Genomic DNA, 22679 nt, shown 5'->3' on the forward strand with positions numbered 1-22679 from the left:
CACATCTGTCCATGATCATCTGCCACATATGTCCGTGATCATCTGCCCACATCTGTCTTGATCATCTGCGCACATCTGGCACACATCTATCCATGATCATCTGCCACATCTGTCTTTGATCATCTGCCACATCTGTCCCAGTGAACATCTGCCACATCTGTCCCAGTAAACATGTGCACATCTGTTCGTGATCATCTGCCACATCTGATCCCAGTGATCAACATCTTTCACACATCTGTCAACGTGGCTAAATAATTATTCAGCAGCAAGGAGGCTTTCCATATACGCCAGAGTATGTCGGACGAGAGTAGCAGGGAACGCTCTCCACCAGACTCAGATAGCGTCAGATAGCAAGTATGAGCCAGTAGAAAGCAGTGGCTCTGAAATGGAAACTGAGGAGGACAGAATCTTAACAAAGCGGTTCAGGAACCTTCAAAAATGTGATAGGTAGTCAGGAAATTAAATTTGTAATTTATGCCCTTAGAATGCCTCACAGTGCTACTTAATGTAGGGACTCTGTATGTGGCCAGGCTGTGGAAAAGTCTTACACATGTGGTATTGCCATACTCAGGCGCAGTAGCAGAAGGCAGCAACTACTGTATATATAGCCAAATTGAGATGAATTGGGTGAGCGCACTTTCTCTACTGTAATTTTGTTGTTATATGATGAATTGATTTATATTGTGATGTGATTATAATGAAATCTTTTTAAAATTTGGTGATAATTTAGTTGCATATTGAGTGTCCCTGAAGAAGCAGAGATGCAGCTCTGCAAAAGGCTTCGGACTAGGCTGCAAACAATGAGTATTGTCTCATGTTAGCCATGCAATATATGCACATTTCTATGTTTGTATGATATATATTTTTATGCTTTGTACAATAAACAACTTTAAAACATACTTCTGCTATTCGTGGTCACCTCAGTGACAATCTCACACCCTTTAAAGTCCTACTTGTCCTTGGGTAGGAAGTGATTTTTCCAACAATTCCCATTTCTCTAATTGTATGTATTTTGGGGCAAAATGTTTGCTATGTACATGCTATGTGTTAGAAATATCTTCAACTTTGTGAAAAAAAAAAATTCCTGCATTTTTCAAAAACTTGTGGAAAAAAAATGACATGTTCAAAAGATTAAACCAAGAAAGGTACTTATAAAACTATTCTAAAAGCACCACTCAGCGCTTAGAATATAATTACTGAGGTAAACAGTAAGGGGCAGATCCACAAAGCACTTACGCCGGCGTATCTCGAGATGTGCGGCATAAGTGTAAATATGCGCCATCGTATCTATGCGCCATATCCACAAAACGAGATACGCCTGAAAAATAGTTTTTTCCGACCAACAGAATTTTTCTGCCCCGGCGCATCGTGGGCGCAAATATACGCTGGACGCAACATTGTTTTGCCATGCAAATATGCAAATGAGGGAGATACGGCGATCCACGAATGTACGCGCGCCCGACACGGGCTACGCGCGCCACGCATAGGTCATACGTCCGGTCTAAAGTTACCCCTCATAAAAGCAGCTTTAACTTTGCACCAGACGTGTGCAGGTCAGCTTCAGCAGCACCGTTAGGGACGAGCTGAGCATCCACACTTGCAGGACAACAATCTGTATGCCAACATGCCAGGGGCATCCATGGTCATAGCTATACTACTGGCTTTAGATGCGCGTACTAGGAGGAGGGCACGCAGGAGGGCACGGGAGTGGATATACGTCTTTGGCATGGTGGATTCTGAGGTGTATCGCATCTTCAGATTCAGCCCTACTGCCATCCTGGAATTAACCACAACCCTGAAAGATGACATCACCATACAGACACACCGCTCACATGCAGTGGAGTCACTGGTCAAGGTACTGGCAACACTCCATTTCCTTGCCAGTGGCTCGTTTCAGCATACAAGTGGAGTTGTGGCTGGAATGGCACAATCCTCCATTAGCAGATGTGTGCACCAGGTTGTCCCCGCAATCCTCAGACGCATGGTCAACCAAATCATCAGACCCACCCAGGAGCATCTGCGGGTGAAGGCAATGCGGGATTTCATCAGAATTGCAGGATTCCCACGCACCGTGGGGGCCATTGATTGCACATATGTGGCACTACGGCCCCCCCATGACACAGAGCACATATACTGCAATCGTAAGCATTGGCATTCCATCAACGTACAGGTGATAGCCGATGCCCAATGTCTCATATGGCACGTCCGTGCCAAACACCCAGGGTCCAGCCACAACAGCTACATATACCGTCAAAGCCCCATCCCAACAGAATTTGAACAGAACGTGTATGGGGACAGCTGGCTGGTTGGTGAGTGACATGGGTGTCAGGCATGACTGTCCGCCCCATGATGCAGACATCACGAGGGGCACATGCATGACTAACATCCTCCTGTCTTTTCCCTTCCAGGTGACTCTGCATATGCACTTGGACCCCATCTCATGACTCCATACCGGAATCCCCAAACCCCAGGAGAGCAAAGATACAATGATGCACACACATGTACCCGTGGAGTGGTGGAACGCACCTTTGTCCTCCTGAAGTCCCGTTTCCGATGCCTGGATAAGTCTGGGGGTACCCTGTTGTATTCCCCAAACTTTGTGTGCCAGATCATCGGTGCATGTTGCATGCTGCACAACTTCGCCGTGAGAAAGGGCCTGGAGATTGACCTACGTGAGGACCTGACCCCCGAACCAGACAATCCCCCCCCCAACCGAGGCTACCCCATCTTCTGAGGGAACAGCAGTCAGGAGATGCCTCACAGTAGGCATCTTTGCACGTTAAACACACACATTCATCATGGCACAAGGAGAATGCACGCATGCACACCACTGTGGTCCCTAGCACACACACCCCACATCCTCATCAAATTTTATTAGCCCAAGTCCACCAATCAGGACTTGGGAGCAGCAACGCCATGCCAAGGCTCCAATTATGTTGCTGTACATTCATACACCATTCACATGGACCTGAGGATCACTTCTCCCTGGTCCTGGGGATCCCTTCTCCCCAACAATCGAGGGTGACACCCCTTTTCCGGCAAATGCCCTGGCCCCGGATCCTCAGGGGAGACTCATGGGGGGGGGGGAATCAGGAGGAGAAGCATCCCCTGGTCTCTGCACACCTGGCGGCCTGCCCTCCAATGCCAGGGCGATGCGATGAGGACCATATTGGTGTCCTCCTGCAGCCTCACCCCGCCTGGATGGCTGCCGTGTTGGCCCTGACAGCCTCTGTCAGGGCGTAGATCTCCTCACCCACGCCTGCTGTGGTGGTCTGCAGATCAGCCATGCAGGTGATCACAGCTGAGGAATTGCATCCGACATCCTGCACAGATTCCTTTATGGAGGCCATGGTGTCTGCCATGTGCTCCATACTCCTCACAACCTCACCCAGATGGCGGGTCTGGCGGGCCTGGTCCCTCCGGAGGTTTTCTAGCAGAACGTCTGCCACCCCCCTTGTCTTCCTGGTCACCTTCCTGTGTCCGGAAGAGGCTTGGGGCCTAGAAAAAGGGGAGACCCTTGGGGGGAAGCCCTGTTGGGGGAGGCGCAGGAGGGGCTACCCCTGATGGAGGCCTGACTGGTGCCAGCAACAGGGGAAGAAAACTCCAAATGGCGCCTCACCTCATTGCCACTGGTGACCTCCTCCTCCTCAACCACCTCATGAGGAGAGGTGTGGCCACTCCCTTACACAGAGGACTCCTGGCTTGCCAGGGGGTCTGCCTCAGTCTCATGTCCGGGGGATGGTGTGGACTGGCCAGATGGCCCAGCACCCTCCTGCACATCTGTGGATGACACAAAACATTCACATGTTGGAGGATCCACACACTTGTCACATGTTTCCTTCCACCCCCACACATGCTACACACCAGATAGGAAATAAAACACACTTACCTGTCCTCAAGACCTCCTCAATGGAGTCAAAGCCAGGAACTCCCTCCACTTGATGCCTGTGGAGGCACTGGGCAACCACCCGCTCCTCAGCAGTGAGTGTCAAAGTAGTTGCTGGTCCCCCTCCAGTGCCCCTGGCATGAGTGGTCATCCTGGCCAGCTTACCTCGGACCACGTGCCGCAGATCGTTAATCTTTTTTAAAATCTCATTGGGGGTCCTGGCCTCACTCCCCAAAGCATTCACATCATCTGCAATCAGCGCCAGGATCTCCCTCCTCCTGGCCTGGGTGGTATTGGCACTCTCTTCCCCATGGAGATATCTATCATACTGGGTCATGGCCCTGATAATGATAGCCCTCTCCTGTGGGGAGAAATTAAGCTTTCTCTTCTTCCGAGCTGCTGACATGGCTCTAAAACAAAAAGCTACAAACCACAGAACAAAAGCACCTTGCTTCAGGGGGATGTACTTTTGCACTGGACGGGCGCATGTCTGGGTGTATTTATGCCCTGGGCGTACCTCACTAATTACGGCGGGCCTAGTTCGTATCTCACTGACTATGCCGGGCCGAGTTCTGAGCATGCGCAGAGAGGCGCTGAACATAGTCAGCGTTATTGCGCATGAGCCGTCCGGTCGGCCCTTCATTTGCATGGGTCACGGCTCATTTCAATGGAACACGCCCACTTCCTTCCTACTTTCAATTACGCCGGCTTATGCCTCGGAATTTACGTTGCGCCGGCGCATCGTCGGGCGCAAATACTCTGAGGATACGGTACTTGCCTCTCTAAGTTGAGCCGGCGTAACGTAAATGAGATGCGCTACGCCGGTCTATATATGCGCCGATGTACGTGGATCTACCCCTAAATGTGTGAATCTAAAACATATAGCAACTACTTAAAAAAATCATCATAAACATGCATAAACAGTAATATTAAAACTCATTAATGTCCCAGAGTCCAAAATAACACTGTAGCAGCGCTTCAGTCAAACACCCGTTTGAAAGATTCTTAAAAGTGTATATAGGAAACAGTAGTGCAGCTGATGGGGATGGTTGTTATAGGTCAGAAAGTCTTTACAGCAGTGCTTCTTTCATCAAAGGACTAATCACCACGTGGGGGGATGCACTCACCAAAATGTAAATCTACTGAGCATCAAATCACTGACAACATCCGCCATTAGTGCTGCATTTTCCACCAATGTCACCAGGTCCGCAATGCATGTGAGAAAATAAATGGCCACATAGATCAGTACCGTTTAAAAGTTTATTAGCAAAACCCTTAGTACCCCCTTAAGAATATGCATATCAAAAAGTTAAATAACACAATGAAAATTGTGTGTGAACGCTCAGACTGTCATGACCCTAAAGACATCTGTTTACCAGTTCCTCTAGCGCATGGGTGCTCAACCTGTGGCTCTCCAGCTGTTGCGGAACTACAATTCCCATGAGGCATTGCAAGCCGCTGACAGGTACAAGCATGTCTCCCAAAGGCTGAGGCATTATGGGAATTGTAGTTTTGCAACAGCTGGAGAGCCACAGGTTGAGCACCCATGCTCTAATGTTCTAGGTCCGTGGAGCGCGCGTCACTTCCGATTGGTCGATGAGGAGCCCGCTTTGACGCGTTTCGTCACTTCCTGACTTTGTCTGAGGGCGCCCCTGTAGCCGACTTTCTTAGTCGAAAAACGTCGGTCCTGCATTACTGCACCCCATACTGCTTTTATATCTGTTCATGTGATCACTTCTATCCATTTTTGGTGTCATTTTGTTTTATGACCATTTTTCATTTTAATAAACCGTCATTAGTTTTATTAACCTGCACCATTGGGAGCATTCTTCCTCTTTTTGTTCTTTATATTTTCTGAGTCCACACGGATTCATTTAACCTCCACCAGCCAGCGGAAGGAGTGTCATTTTCATTTTCCAGCCGTTTGGATCCATCCTCGCAGAATTTTTCCAGACCGTTTGGGCAACCATTCAGATCCTGCTTCATCCATCCAGGACCTTGAGACTATAAGCTTGTTTGACCCACTGTTTTTAACAGATGAGTCCATCCATTGTGGTAAGAGTACCCCATCTTTCTTTTGTATGAAGTGTTCGAGATTTCTGCAGTCAACCTGTCATTCCTGCATTCAGTGTCATCTTTTGGGAAGATTCAGTCTTTTTTTAGTTTATTTTTGTATATGGACTTTCACATCACTGTTTGTAGCCTTTTGGCTTCTTAATTATTATTATTCATCACACTTTAACCAATTTTTTTCCAAAATTGGTGTTTACTTAATGTTACATTTAACAAGTACATTATTCATGTTGATTTAGCACTGCACTATTTATCTTTATTAACATCCTGTCAGTGACATTCTGTGGTCTGCTGGAATGGTTTTGGGAACCTTCATTGACATTCCATTGCAGATTTAAGGCCCTATTCGAATATGATTATACAGTATCTCAAAAAGTGAGCACACCCCTCACATTTTTTTAAATATTTTATTATATCTTTTTATGTGACAACACTGACAAAATGATACTTTTCTACAATGTAAAGTAGTGAGTGTACAGCTTGTATAACAGTGTAAATTTACTGTCCCCTCAAAATAACTCAAAACGCAGCTATTAATGTCTAAACCGCTGGCAACACCTCTAAATTAAAATGTCCACATTTGGCCCAATTAGCCACTTTCCCTCCCAGTGTCATGTGACTCATTAGTATTACAAGGTCTCAGGTGTGAATGGGGTGTTAAATTTGGTGTTATCGCTCTCACTCTCTCATACTGGTCACTAGAAGTTTAACATGGCACCTCATGGCAAAGAACTCTTTGAGGATCTGTAAAAATCTATACAGTGGTTTAACAGGACAGGTTTCACTCAGAACAGGCCTAGCCATGGTCGACCAAAGGAGTTGAGCACAAATGCTCAGTGTCATATCTAAAGATTGTCTTTGGGAAATAGACAAATGAGTGCTACCAACACTGCTACAGAGGTTGAAAGGGTGGGGGTTAGCCTGCCAGTGCTCAGACCACATGCCGCACACTGCATTAAATTGGTCTGCATGGCTGTCATCCATACCAGACCCTTTTTCTGAGCACGCAACCTGACAGGCCACAGGAAAAGAGGGGGGATAAGAGAGCGTAGAGCCCCATCCTTGGGTTGTTCCCTGGCCCCTAGCTTCTTTCATACCAAAGCCCCTTGATCGGTCACATGGCTATATTGCCAGGGTAACTATAGGTGTGGGGCAACGAGATGTACATGTTGCAGCCACATTCAGGGTGGTACCACATTTAGTTCCACTGCTAACCACAAACTGTTTGAAATCGGGTCCTTCTTCAACTGCAACACTAGCCATATGGTTTATTTAATCACATGTGCTATCTGTGAGTTGCAGTATGTAGGAAGAACCACAAGACGTCTTAGGGATCCGTTTCAGGAACAAGTTTATAGTGTGAAAAATAATTTGTTCACCAATGTGGCCAAACATTTCAACAGGTGCCACAATGGGGACAAAACAGCAATGCGGGTCCACATTATTAAAAAAGTCAGGGTGTCAAGGCAGGGGGTGGGTGATGCGTTCCGGTCCCTATGTCGGAGGGAGGTATTCTGGATTTTCCACCTCCAGACTTGAATTCCGCTTGGGCTCGTCTTTGAGTGGGATGTCAGCCTTTTTTATGAGTGCCTCCCTCTGTATACGAGGGCTGGTACCAAGTATGCCCCATCTCTGCGCATGCCGGCTTTATATTTTGACCACTTGATGTACTGGTCTTTGCACTGTGTTGAGGATCACTGTGTGATCTACATTGGTGGATCACACAGTCTCTACACATGCTGGCTATATGTATATATTTTGATGTGTATATATCTCTACGCATGCTGGCTATATATTTTGACCATTTTCTGTACTGGTCTTTCCACTGTGTTGAGGATCACTATGCGATCTACATTGGTTCATGTATGGGCTCTGTTGGACAGATCGCTCTGCAATCACTATGCGATTGTTGTGCGATCTGTATTGGTTTATGTAAGGGCCATGTCGGACAGTATTTGTGTATTCGTGTCTTCACGTTACTGTATAGAGTCCGGTGATCATATCTGGTTCCTTGTCTGGGTCATGGATTTACTTATGAGGTAGCATTTATCAAATGACTTTTTATTTTCTATTTTTTTACATTTAGCCATAAGTATTTCCTACCATCTCCTTCCACATGTATTTTTGTGTGGACGCATTGGACCAGAGTATACATTATTGTATGTATGGTACCTGCATGTAGGGTCTGCATCCAGTTATCATATGATATTCATGATTGTACTGGAATACATGCGTCCTTGCAAACCTTATGATGTAGGCAGTTTTTCATGATGTGAGCATGGATGCGTGTGCTTGCTCACATGCATTCATGGTATTGGCATTGTCTTTTGCACAGAGGAATACATGATTTTATATGTATGTTCCTCGCATGTGTATGTGGGTGCATGCGTATGTGTGCCCCTGCATATACACATATGTTCACACTAGATAAATGTTATTATATTCATTACAATCTTCAGCCTCCTTTCTTTTTGACACTGTATGTATTTATATTTTTTATTTTTACTGGTGTTGTCTATGTATGTTATATACAATGTTTCTATACGATTGTTGGTCCATGTCCTTGTGTGTTTAAAAAAACCTCTAAAGATGGGATTTGTTGGGCAACAAACAAAATAGAAAAAATTGTGTATATTGAAAAACAAACATTAATTTATTGTACAAAAGATAAATACACAGTCAAAAGAGATTGGATAATATCATGATTTTCAAAAAATGGAAATTGATGACATCTGAATCATCTAGTGATACTGTCCGTCATCTAATACAGAACCACCATATCAACTGGTGGCAGTAAAGGTGGGTAATCCAACGTGTTTCAAATTAAAAAACATTCTTTCTCAGGGAATACTGTAGTATCACAATCTACAATAGATCAAGACAAAAATTTCCATTTAATATTAAACAAAGTAATCCAAAAAAGAATCACATTTCTTACACTTTCTGAAGTGTGTTCAAAATAGTGACTCACTTTTCACATGTCAATGATTTCAAAGCAAGTGGGTGCATTTCCCATGGTGACCACAAAGGGGGAGCTCATTTCACATTCTTCACAGAATACCTTTTGTGAATGTGATTATTTTTTGGATTACTTTGTTTAATATTAAATGACAATTTTTGTCTTGATCTATTGATTGTGATACTACAGTATTCCCTGAGGAAGAATGTTTTCTCATTTGAAACACGTTGGATTACCCGCCTTTACTGCCACCCGTTGATCTGGTGGTTCTGTATTAGATGACGGACAGTATCACTAGATGATTCAGATTTCATCAATTTCCATTTTTTTTAAATGTTTGAAAATCATGATATTATCCAATCTCTTTTGACTATGTATTATCTTTTGTACAATAAATGAATGTTTGTTTTTCAATATACACAATTTTTTCCTATTTTGTTTGTTGCCCAAAAAATCCCATCTTTAGAGGTTATTTCAATTGTACAAGGGATGATGGCAAATACATGTCCCTCTACATGAGCCAGCCTTTTTCATGTCCTTGTGTGTATGGGAGATTTCTCGGTATGCACGGGAACGTGGACCTTCAGTTTGATTTTGTATTTGAATCTCTATTCAAACGCTCCTCTGGGCTGAAGTTTTGTAATTGATCAGGCTGCGTATTAGTGCTGATTATCACTGCCCCCGGATACTGGGGCAGTCTATTTAAGATCTATCAGTTATTTCAGTCACTGTAATGATTAAGCACAAGATGTATGTGTAAAACGCCTCTACGTGACTTCATGTTGGTGTCTTTGGTGTCATCACTGTGAACAATAAAAGGCATTTGGAATCTCTGGATGTGCAGCCGTTTCTTTTCTTCTCTTTATAAATACCTTATGCCCTGTACAAGTGATCGGTTTGTCTGATGAAAACGGACCGATGGACCGTTTTCATTGGACGAACCGATCGCGTGTGGGCCCCATCGTTTTTTTTCCCATCGGTGAAAAAAAATAGAACCTGTTTTAAATTTTTCTTATGGTTAAAAAACCGATAGAAAAAAACGATCGTCTGTGGGGAAATCCATCGGTCAAAAATCCACGCATGCTCAGAATCAAGTCGACGCATGCTCGGAAGCATTGAACTTTCTCAGCACTTCGTTGTGTTTTACGTCACCGCGTTGGACACGATCGGATTTTTAACTGTTAAAATCCATCGGTCCGTTTTCATCAGACAAACCGATCATTTGTACAGGGCATAAGGTATTTATAAAGAGAAGAAAAGAAACGGCTGCACATCCAGAGATTCCAAATTCCTTTTATTGTTCACAGTGATGACACCAAAGACACCAACATGAAGTCACGTCATGAAGACTGTCATCTTTACAAAAAGGGATCATTTTGGGGTATCTGCACTGTCCTGACATTTTAGGGCCTCAAGAAATTAGGTAGGCCGTCAGTACATCAGGATTGATCAGTTTTCACTGATATGTAGCCTAGCTTGTAGACTCTATAACTTTCACACAAACCTATTATCATACACTTATCGGGATTTTTTTGCCAAACATATGTAGCAGAATACATTCTGGCCTAAATTTATGACACAATTGGATTTTATTGGATTTCTTTTAAGACAGAAAGTAGAAAGTATATACATTTTTAAATTCATATTTGTTTTCGCTTATATTGCAAAAAATAAAAAACCCAGTGGTGAATAAATACTACCAAAAGAAAGCTCTATTTGTGTGAACAAAATGACTATTTGTCACTGAAAGTGCGAGAGCATAGAAAGCTGGAAATTGGTCTGGGAAGGAAGGGAGTGAAAGTGCCCAGTATTGAGGTGGTTAAAATCTCAAAAACATTATATAATTTCTGAACGCAAAGGGCTTGTAGAATAAAAAGATGGTAGTTGCACATGCTGCATTATATTTGCACAACTGTTTATTGAATAATAACAAATACACTCAATTTATCTTTAAGTTTACACAGACCCAATATGAGTAAATAAGCTGCAAGCTTTTGCTGTATTACCTTATTTTTATATGTTTTTTTAAATGAAACCGTGACATACTTCACTATGTAAGTCCTTTATTTTTCCCATTAACCATTAAACAACTCTCCTCAAGTCATTTTTGCCTGGGAACATGCTCAAACGATCTGGATTCCTTTTTGGTGTGAGGCCTCGTACACACGGCCGAGGAACTCGACGTGCCAAACACATCGAGTTCCTCGGCCAGTTCAGCCCTGAAGCCGCCGAGGAGCTCGGCGGGACGAGAGCTCCCATAGAACAACGAGGAAATAGAGAACATGTTCTCTATTTCCTCGCCGAGCTCCTCGTCGGCTTCCTCGGCCGAAAGTGTACACACGACCAGTTTCCTCGGCAGAATTCAGCCAGAAACTCGGTCGGAAGCTGAATTCTGCCGAGAAAACTGGTCGTGTGTACGGGGCCTGAGTGTCCTGGAGGTCGGTTAAACGCTGGGATCATCGTTGGGATCGTGTGCAGCTTCTGCTGGATATACCCATATGTGCTTTATGACTACCTGTAATAGGGGTCATGGAAGTCGGGTGAGTAGGATGTGTGACAGGTGATGGTGGTGGAAGAAATTATAGTCAAATATACCTACTGTCCAGCAGGGATTTTAAGATTGTGTACACTATTTGAAGAAGTTGATACATCGTCTGAGGACTCTGATACATTGTTTGAACATTCACTATTTGCACTATTGAACTCACTTTGTGTTTGGACTTTGTACACACATATCTTTGCATGTTTGCACTTTATAACTGTATAAGTTTAATCAATTTAGTATTTCTATTCATTTATTTTCTCTTATACAACTTGCTGCTTATCAATACTCACCTGTTTAATTACTTTAATTACTCTAGTTGTTGTTACTAATTATCTTACCACTTTGCGCTGGTTCTGGGTTTTTTAAACCCTCATTCACATATTTAAAAATATTGCTATCACAAGGGGGATAAGAAGCTGCATATACAGTATACAGATTAGGAGTTCTGACTGTGCTGATCTACATGCTAGTTCCGAATCAGTATTGAAGTCAGTGACAGCCAGGCAGCTAGCATTTTCAGAACAGAGTCAGCAATGGCAACCTAGGTATTTATTTTAGTTCATGTTTCATATAGCATGATCGCATCCTAGACTGTGAGTAATGATAGTCAGGACACATCTGGAGTCCCCTCGACATGCTGTGTGACATCTCTGGTTTGTATTATTTGCAGTAGCTGTGTTGGCTTTAATAAAATCCTTCCACTTTATCGAGCTCAGTTCTAGAGCTACTTGGTATGCTTACAAACAGGTTGTAGGATGTTAAACTACTTTATATTCTGATGTGGTTAATGTTTCATTTGCATGGTACCTTGCTAAGTAGAAGTGAAAATGATTAACAGCATATTGTGCTACAATAAATATTTTATTGAAGGTATTATCTGTGTAATTTGCAAGTTTGATTTTCTCCAGGAATTAGTTTAAAGCCTGGAAGCTAGAATTTTTTCTCATTTGGCAATTGCATATATTTTTAATAATGTGCAACGTGCCCTCCATGCAACAAATCAATAGCTTTTTGCAGAAACTATGTTTAGCGTTCCCTTTTGCTTAATGACTGTAAATCAGCATATGCATTTTTGAAAGGTTGCAATTGGGCTGTATTGTCTAAGCCATAAAAATGTTAGAGTATGTGTCCCCTTTTAAAAAATTATAGCCCATCACACACCAGGGTTTTTGTAATAAGAATGCAGGTTTTATTTACATTTTTCTCCATTATTGCTAATGATGTCACTTATCTGAATTTGTATTTACCACATTCTCTAACAGTCAGGTTTTTTTTGTTTTCCATTCCAGCACGGAACGGTAATGAAGAAATATAACAGCAATTTTTCTCCTCCCCAGTGCTCAAATTCAAGTGTTCACTAAACTCACAGTGAATTAAAAGTGATAAATTATAAACTCCCATAAGACCATGGAGTGATTTACAGAATAGATTTTTGCCAGTCTCCTGTCTTAACAATCACTGCTTTGTGTATTTTTTTGCTTCTTTGAATTTTCATTTTGGTCATAGCCAAGTTCATTGTTTACTATGGAATTAGTCACACTGCCTCTTAGAAATTAAGTTATGTTAAAACAAATTGAAGCAAAATATAGGCATCATTATTTTGAATTTTATGACCAACAAATTTGCAATTATCATAAGTATTTCAAACACAACAAAGGCAATATACACACCATATGGCAATATATATCTTGCAGGGATATCTAATGTTGCATTTATTTCTTATGCCGCGTACACACGATCGGTTTGTCTGATGAAAACGGTCTGATGGACCGTTTTCATCAGACTAACTGCCTGCAGACCCCCACAACCACCGGGCAAGGGTTGTGGGGATGAGGCCCTTGTTCCCATCAACATGGGGACATTCTCCCCATGTTGAGGGCATGCGGTCCGGTACGGTTCAGGAGAGGGGGGGCGCACTCTGTCCCCCTCTTTTCTGCGGCCGGCCAGGTTAACGTGCTCGGATAAGGGGTCTGGTGTGAATTTTTGGGGGAACTCCACGCCATTTTTTTAAAATTTGCTGTGGAGTTGCCCTTAAAATCCACACCAGACCTGAAGGGTCTGGAATTGATATTTGGGGGGAACCCCACGTCATTTTTTTTTAATTGACGGCGGGGTTCCCCTTAATATCCATTCCAGACCTGAAGGGCCTGGTAATGAAATTTGGGGGGATCCCCACGCTATTTTTTTTTTTATGAATGAATTCGCTCTGAATTGCCAGAGCCAACAATTCATTATAGCCGCAAGTCCGGTTTTAAAAGACTTTTTTTCCTTTCAGAAATGACACTTTGTGCAGAGACAGTTCTAAGTACGGGAAACATTCGCTATTTCACATGCTAACTTTACACCCCCCCAGGTACGAAATTTAAAGGAATATTTCACTTTTATTGTTTCACTTTTAGCATTATTAAATTCAGTGCTCCCGAAAAAACAGACGTTTTTAAAACTTTTTTTTTGCATTGATACATGTCCCCTGGGACAGGACCCAGGTCCCCAAACACTTTTTAGGACAATAACTTGCATATTAGCCTTTAAAATTAGCACTTTAAATTTCAAATGTTCGAGTCCCATAGACTTTAATAGGGTTCTAAAGTTCACATGAACATTTGGTGTGTTCCCAAGTTCTGGTGCGAACCGAACAGGGGGGTGTTCGGCTCATTCCTAGATAGCAGGTAATGGTATAAAAACCTTGCAAGTTCAACATACTTTGCCTTGGCTTCGTCTTGTGCCCTGATTTGAACCTTGATCCTGAACCTGTTATCTGAACCTGAACCTGACTCTGATCCCAAACCTATTTGTACCTGTTCCTGTCAGTCCTGTATCCCTGGATCCCTGCCCTGCTATCTGATCCTTTCCACCCTCTCCCTGTCCATTGCTCCTTGTCCCCAATTTGCTGACCCTGGCTTAGCTAGACTACGATTCCGGTATTCCCTTTTGGCTATATTTATTTGTCTGATTATTGTTATTTTGGGGTCTTGTCTAATATTGGTTTGTTGTGCACTGTGTATTATTGGAGGTTTTTGTATTACATATTATTCACATTTCATTAATAAATTATTACTTTCTTCACCTATATACGTCTGGTTCACTTGTGCAATTCACACAGTTCTGATCGCATCTGATTCATGACACGCTTCTTGTAAGCATTCCTGATGTTATTGATTTTGTTGTTTATCATGGTTGAATCTGCCTCTGGGATCCATGTCTGCATATAAATGGGCAATTGCTTAATTGTTGCCCTTTTAACATTGTTGAAAAAACTGATTGCATTTGCCCTTGGATGGCAATCAAACATCCTTAAATAATATAGTGCCACATCCTAGTTATATTGAAGAAGGGGGGAGTTGAAAGAATGGACTTTATAGGCACTTATATGTAAAAGTACAACAATTTAATGATACATAAGAATTAGATACAAATCAAGAAAAATTAGGTTTAAAATTGAACACAGTATAGGTTATTGAGATACAAAGGAGGTGGGCCGTGCTGAGTAGTTCTCTTGGTATGGAGACTCTGAAGGCCTTCAATTGGCACGTTGGTCCACTCTTTGTTCAGTCCTTTAAACCGTGTGTGAACGTTCCAAATTTAGCTCTACTAGTTTCATGGACAGATTCCGCTTCATCGGGAGCTTGGAACATAGAAAATGGTTGGTAGTTCAAAAATGGGGAGCTCACGTGCAAAGGTAGCGACCTGCGGAGGACTCCACCTCCTGAATGACCCAGCCGGGTCAGAACATGGATATGGAAACCCAAATGGCAGACGTGTGGAGCTGATTTGCTGGCTGATTCGCCGTTGCGGTGGCCAGGATTTTTATACTTTATGCACACTGATTGGCTCTGGTGACGCTGCTGCTGTGTGCTTAATTCCACTGCAGCGGCTTATAGTGCTGTTTATCCCCTACAGTACCAGTGGTCCCCCCTAGGTTAAAACCGGACTGGTCCGCAGGGTGTCACCGGCGTCTGCCATTTGGGTTTCCATATCCATGTTCTGACCCGGCTGGGTCATTCAGGAGGTGGAGTCCTCCGCAGGTCGCTACCTTTGCACGTGAGCTCCCCATTTTTGAACTACCAACCATTTTATATGTTCCAAGCTCCCGATGAAGCGGAATCTGTCCGTGAAACTAGTAGAGCTAAATTTGGAACGTTCACACACGGTTTAAAGGACTGAACAAAGAGTGGACCAACGTGCCAATTGAAGGCCTTCAGAGTCTCCATACCAAGAGAACTACTCAGCACGGCCCACCTCCTTTGTATCTCAATAACCTATACGGTGTTCAATTTTAAACCTAATTTTTCTTGATTTGTATCTAATTCTTATGTATCATTAAATTTTTGTACTTTTACATATAAGTGCCTATAAAGTCCATTCTTTCAACTCCCCCCTTCTTCACTTTTAACATTGTTGTTATAATAATGTTTGTTTTTAATCTCCCAAAGGTTTCTGAGTTCTCTGTATTTTTCGGTGAACCTCATCATATTTTCTGGTTCATGCAATTTATCCATACTCAAAATTTCTAGAAGATAAAACCAAAAACATATAAACACTAGGTCAGCTTAAATTGTCCTAATCTTATCACAATTTAGACCTTTAAACACAGTGGGCTAGATTCAGATAGATTAGCGGATCTTTAGATCCGCGTAACCTATCTGATTTACGATCCGCCGGCGCAAGTTTTTGAGGCAAGTGCTGTATTCAGAAAGCACTTGCCTCTAAAGTTGCGCCGGCGGATCGCAAATCCCCTGGTGGAATTCAAATTCCGCGGCTAGGGGGAGTGTATTATTTAAATCAGGTCGAACTGCGCATGCGCCGCCGGCTAAATTTCCCAGCGTGCATTGCTCCAAATTACGTCGCTAGGACGTCATTGGTTTTGACGTGAACGTAAATTACGTCCATCCGTATACGCAAACGACGTAAAAAATAAAAAAATCGTCCCGGGAACGACAGCCATACTTAACATAGGATACGCCGCATATAGCAGGGGTAACTATCCGCCGGAAAAAGCCGAACGCAAACGACGTAAAAAAAAGCGCCGGGCGGGCGTTCGTTTCTGAATCGGCGGAACTCCTCATTTGCATATTCGTCGCGTACAAAAAATTAAACGCCACCTAGCGGCCGGCCTGGAATTGCAGCCTAGGATCTTAAGGAGATCTATGCGGAACCTGATTCTATGAATCAGGCGCATTGATCCGACCGACGGAACTCAGAGATACAGCGGCGTATCAAGAGATACGCCGTCGTATCTCTATCTGAATCCGGGCTAGTGTCTACTGCTGCCACTAAATGCTGCCCAGCTCTGCCCCATTGTTGTTTAATGATGATTTAACTGCAGACCGTGGCCCGGATTCAGATAGAGATACAACGGCGTATCTCCTGATACGCCATCGTATCTCTGAGTTCCATCCGTCGTATCTATGCGCCTGATTCATAGAATCAGGTTCCGCATAGATCTCCCTAATATCCGACAGGTGTAAGTGACTTACACCGTCGGATCTTAGGCTGCAATTCCAGGCCGGCCGCTAGGTGGCGTTTCGTTTTTTGTATGCGAGGAACATACAAATGAGGAGTTCCGCTGATTCAGAAACGAACGCCCGCCCGGCGTTTTTTTTTTACGTCATTTGCGTTCGGCTTTTTCCAGCGGATAGTTACCCCTGCTATATGCGGCGTATCCTATGTTAAGTATGGCCGTCGTTCCCGGGTCAAATTTTGAATTTTTTACGTCGTTTGCGTAAGTCGGTCCCGAATACGAATGGACGTAATTTACATTCACGTCGAAACCAATGACGTCCTAGCGACATCATTTGGAGCAATGAACGCTGGGAAATTTAGCCGGGAGCGCATGCCCAGTTCGATCGGCGCGGGGACGCGCCTGATTTAAATAGTAAACTCCCCCTAGTCATGGAATTTTAATTCCGCCGGGGGATTTACGAGCGCAACTTTAGAGGCAAGTGCTTTCTGAATACAGCACTTGCCTCAAAAACTTGCACCAGCGGATCGGAAATCAGATAAAGATCTAAAGATCCGCTAATCTATCTGAATCTAGCCCCCTGTGTTTACATCTAAATAAATAAGTGCCATTAATATGCAAAAGTAATGAGAGCATTCATCAAGGCACCCTTCATGTGTGTATATATCATGCCCCTCTGCATTGATGAGATGATACACTGCTTAATTACCTCTGTCCAACAATCACAATCATTGCCTGATCTGATACACAGTAAAATAATCTGTTTTTGAGTCTCGCATATATATATTGTAGATGTCTCAGAGCAGATGGAGAGCAAAATTGCATGGAGGGCCCCAAGATTAAATTGGTCAAGGGTCCAATCAACATAAACCCCCCATCCCCCCATCCCTCCCTTGAAGTATATATAGGCCTCGGCTGGCCCCATTTTATTTTTTACCTTCGTTTCAGTCGGTCGTCACTTCCGCTTGTCCTTACTCCGCGTAACCAACATGGTCACGCCGTTCTCCTTATATATCCAGCACATGCGTGAAACACCGCTCTCTTTGCCCACCCATGACGGACCTTTTCCTCTATTCCATGCCCCTTCTCAGTGTGAAACGACAATATGGCGGTGTCACATGTGCGTGGTATACCCCGTGCCGACGAGGAAAGCCCAGAGGCAGGAACGTCCCGATCGAGGCCCAGACGATACAAAGCCACAAATATGTCACTTGTGAGATGGTGGAGATGGTGGACATACTGCGGAGGAAACATTACGATGGCGATCATGGCCCATACCACACCCCTAATCGGAGGAAGGCCCAAATAATGGACAAAGTGGCCTGGTTTTTGGCCTGGTTGTATTTTTGAACATGGCAACTTTCAGGTTAGTTCGTAGTAAACATCGTTCCTCCAAAATCTGATGTTTTCCGCAGATCCAGGAAAACCACACGTGGTCATGCCTATTTGGTGTAAACCAATGTTTATAAACATTGTTGTCAAGATGATGTGTTTGTTCGAACTTACTAGAATGTGAAATGCAAACCGGATTCATTCACAGTGTAAAGGAGAGGATAATAAGCAGCTGGTTACACATCTGGACTCAGGAGCACCTGTGTGTCCCCCAAAAATAACCTTTTTATTAGGGTCTCACACAAAGGATACTTTGGGGTGCCTCCATGTGTGTCACTTTGACAAAAAGCGTCAGTATTCCAGCTTGGGGAAACTCAGAAAAAAAAGGTGAAAAGGTGATGATTTTAGGAATGATCCCAAACAGACAATTGTACCCCACTTCCAAGCAATGTTTTCTATTTCTGCCCTACAATATCTGTGTGCTCAGTATACCTTTTGTTTCATTTTATTAGGGGATAGAAGAATGGGAGGACAACATTCGGAGGAGGCAAGGAAGCACAGACATGCAAAACACCACCAACCTCAGCATGTGGATGAGGTAGATGTGGAATAAGGAGAGGTGGAAGAAGGAGGTGTGGAAGAAGGAGAGGTGGAAGAAGGGGAGGTGGAGATTATCAGCACAACAGGTCAGTGTCTGTCACCACAGCTTCAGGTTAAAAGAGATGTAGGCCTGCATATTTCTAATAAACCCTTTTTTTTTTTTAGTTGATGAACATGGTGGTGTCACAGCAACTACTAGTACACCTTTCTCCAGTGCTAGTGATAAAAACGTGATACAAAATAATGGAATGCAGTAGTGAAATGGACATTATGAGGAATAGGATGAATGTCATTGAACAAAAATATAAAAACATCATTGACATGATGGGGCGAATAGTAGATTAACCCCCCCCAAACATTTTTCGATGTTGTGTTTTGAGCCAAATGTGGCATTGGAAAATCCACAAGCCAAAATTTGAAGATGCACACAGTGGCCCAGATTCTCAAAGAACTTACGACGGCTTATCGCCACGTACGTCGTTGTAAGTCCGAATGAGAGCCGTCGTATCTATGCGCCTAATTCTTAGAATCAGTTACACATAAATTCGGTCTCTTACGCCGTCGTATCTTAGTTGCATATTTACGCTGGCCGCTAGGTGGCGCTTCCGTAGATTTCTGCATTGAATATGCAAATTAGCTAGATACGCCGATTCACGAACGTACGTGCGCCCGGCGTATCAAGATACGTCGTTTATGTAAGACATACGCCAGCATAAAGTTACCCCTCATAAAGCAGGGGTAAGTCATGTTAGGTATGGACGTCGGAAACGTACGAACAGCGTCGTATTTTACGTTGTTTGCGTAAGTCGTCCGTGAATGGGGCTGGATGTAAGTTACGTTCACGTCGAAAGCAATGACTATTTGCGACGTAATTTTGAGCATGCGCACTGGGATACATTCACGGACGGCGCATGCACCGTTCGTTAAAAGCATCAATTACGTCGGGTCACTATTCATTACCATAAAACACGCCCACACCAGCCTACTTTGAATTACGCAGGCTTACGCCAGCACAGTTACACTACGCCGCCGTAACTTTGGGCGCAAGTTCTTTGTGAATACTGGACCTGCCTCACTAAGTTATGGTGGCGTAGTGTATCTGAGATACGCTACGCCCGCCTATAGATAGGCGCGTCTACGAGAATCTGGGCCAGTGTGTCAACATGTGCTATCTGCCGTCACAGAATTTCTATGTCTGTGCTTTGTGGGTGCAACCCCTTCCTCGCTCCGCAAGTATGTGAGAGGAAGGGTTTGCACCCCCAATACACATCCATTGATCCCCCATAATGACAGATAGCACATGTTGACATTTGCCATGGGATCAGAATATAAATCCCCATTTTGCCGCACAAAATGTGTGCATCTTCAAATTTTGGCTTTTTCCGGGGTGACATCACCCCATCACATGAGTTTCTAATAAGGTTGAACTTTGTAGGTTCCATTGTTTGTAGATATTTACTTGTTTTAAAAAAGCCTGGTTTTAGGTAAAAAAAAAATGTATTTTTCTACCTGAAAAATAAAAAAACGCACAAGTTGTGCACAGGATAAAACCCCCCAAAAAATAGAAATAAAAAGGTAGTTTGCAAAATTAAAATGTTAATATCGCACAAGTTGTGCACAGAATAAAACCCAAAAATAAAAAAAATTGTGTGGCTTCTTTTTTCTATGCTCAATACCAGTTTGTACATTTAAAAGTGAGTGATTACTGTGACAATTGTGGTTATTTACTAAAACAGAGAAATACATTTGGCACTACAAGTGCACTAGGAGAACCAGGGAGACAGATAAAATAAACACAAGCAAGAATGACAAAACTGGAATTTCAAAGATCAAATTTTGTGTAAATTATTATTATTATTTTTTTAAAAGAAATATGCTCTGGCATAGCGATGGCCCCCCTACCCGTGAAGTACTGCACTTATCTTTCTCTGGCATCTCGAGCAGTTCGGGGGGCCAAGCCAGTAAGGCCAGTGTCCAGGCCAGTTAGGTTTTCTGAATGTCTGGCCTCAGGCCCAAGGTTAGTAATCTCAGAATGCATGCGCAAAAAATTGTGAAGTATGCAGCAGCAAAATATTATACTGTTCAGTTTGTATTCCGCCATGTGGATGGCTGTCAGGAACAGGCAGAACCGGCTGGCCATTATCCCGAAGGCATTCTCGACAACCCTCCGGGCTCTGGCCAGACGTTAATTAAAAACCCTCCTCTCCGGGGTGAGGGTTCTCTGGGGAAATGGCCTCATGAGGTGTGGTCCAAGCCCAAAAGCTTCATCCGCGACAAACACAAAAGGTAGTCCCTCCACATTATCTTCATCCCGTGGCAGTGCCAGGCCACCAGTCTGGAGACATTGGGCAAACTCCATTTGCGTGAATACTCAGCCATCGGACATCCGGCTGTTCTTCCCCATGTCCACATACAGAAACTCGTACTGTGCAGACACCACCGCCATCAACACTATACTATGAAAACTTTTATAGTTAAAATAGTATGACCCCGAACGGGGTGGCGGCACTATGTGGACGTGTTTCCCATCAATTGCCCCTCCGCAGTTAGGGAAGTCCCACCGCTGGGCAAAATGGGATGCCACAGTCTGCCATTCCTGTGGTGTGGAAGGAAACTGTGGAGTCAAACAAAAGTAAAAATTAGTACTTTGGCATATAAACATTGCAATCAGATTACAAAAAGACATCATTGTCCAACATCAGTATAAAATTTATTTGAGTGAGTATTTCAAGCCCCCAAAAAAATAGGCCCACTTATCAGACTCCTCACCCCTCTGATGGCCCATTAAACATTTTAAAGGGGGGGTTCTAGCTGAGTTTGGGCCCAGAAAAAAGATCCCTCTAGCACTCTGCCAAAATGGAATGAGAAACAAGGCATTGGGACAGATTTTAAGGGGGGGGGGAGAACTGCAATGGAGCAGACTAAAAACAAGTTTGAAAAAGACTAGGCTAGGTGTGTTTGGGCCTAGGATAGCATGCTGGAGAGGTTAGTGAAGGGAAATATGCATGTAGGCCAAAAAAGGAGCATTAAAAGCTTTCAGCATGCATGGGGACAAAGGGGACATTCACAGCAGATTACAATCATGGTAATTAGGGAATGATGCAAGAAATACAAGACATTAGCATACATTAAAGACATAGATTGTGATGTTAAAGGAGAAAACTTACCTTAATATAGTCCTTCTGCATCACTTGTATGTTGGCAGAACACGTCGCCGGGATGATGATCCCAAGCGCCTGGGGGGAGATGCCTGTTGAGAACTTGAGGTCCTGCAGGCTTCTCCCAGTCGCCAGGTACCTCAACGTGGCAATGAGCCTCTGCTCGGCCATGATGGCTTGGCGCATCACAGTGTCCTGCCTCGTGATATAGGGGGACAGAATATCCAAAAGACAGAGAAAGTTCCTGAAATCATCAGGGTTATTCTCCTGGATTTCCCTAAGCAAAGGCATATGAGAAAATTGGTCACGCTGGCGCAACCAATTCTTGGCCCATGAACTCCTCCTCGCCCTGTTCACGGCCACAGATCGGGTAACATTATGAACTGCAGAAGACAGCCCATACGCAGCACGAACTCGAGAATGAGAACGCACTTCCAACATGGCTTCAAACCGGTCGGCTGGTCAGAACGCACTTAAAACAGAATGCACCCAGGAACACCAAGGCCTATAAAGAACGACCTGAAAAACAGAAACCGAGCGGACATGAACGCACTGCAAAACAGATACGACCTGACTGCAAGCACTGAAAGACAGATACGAACCCACAAGCACAAACTGAACACCAGAAAACGATCTGCAAAGCACGGAGATTGAAAATCGCGAAT

The sequence above is a fragment of the Rana temporaria genome, chromosome 7 (assembly GCF_905171775.1).
Source record: "Rana temporaria chromosome 7, aRanTem1.1, whole genome shotgun sequence".
Lineage (NCBI taxonomy): Eukaryota > Metazoa > Chordata > Amphibia > Anura > Ranidae > Rana > Rana temporaria.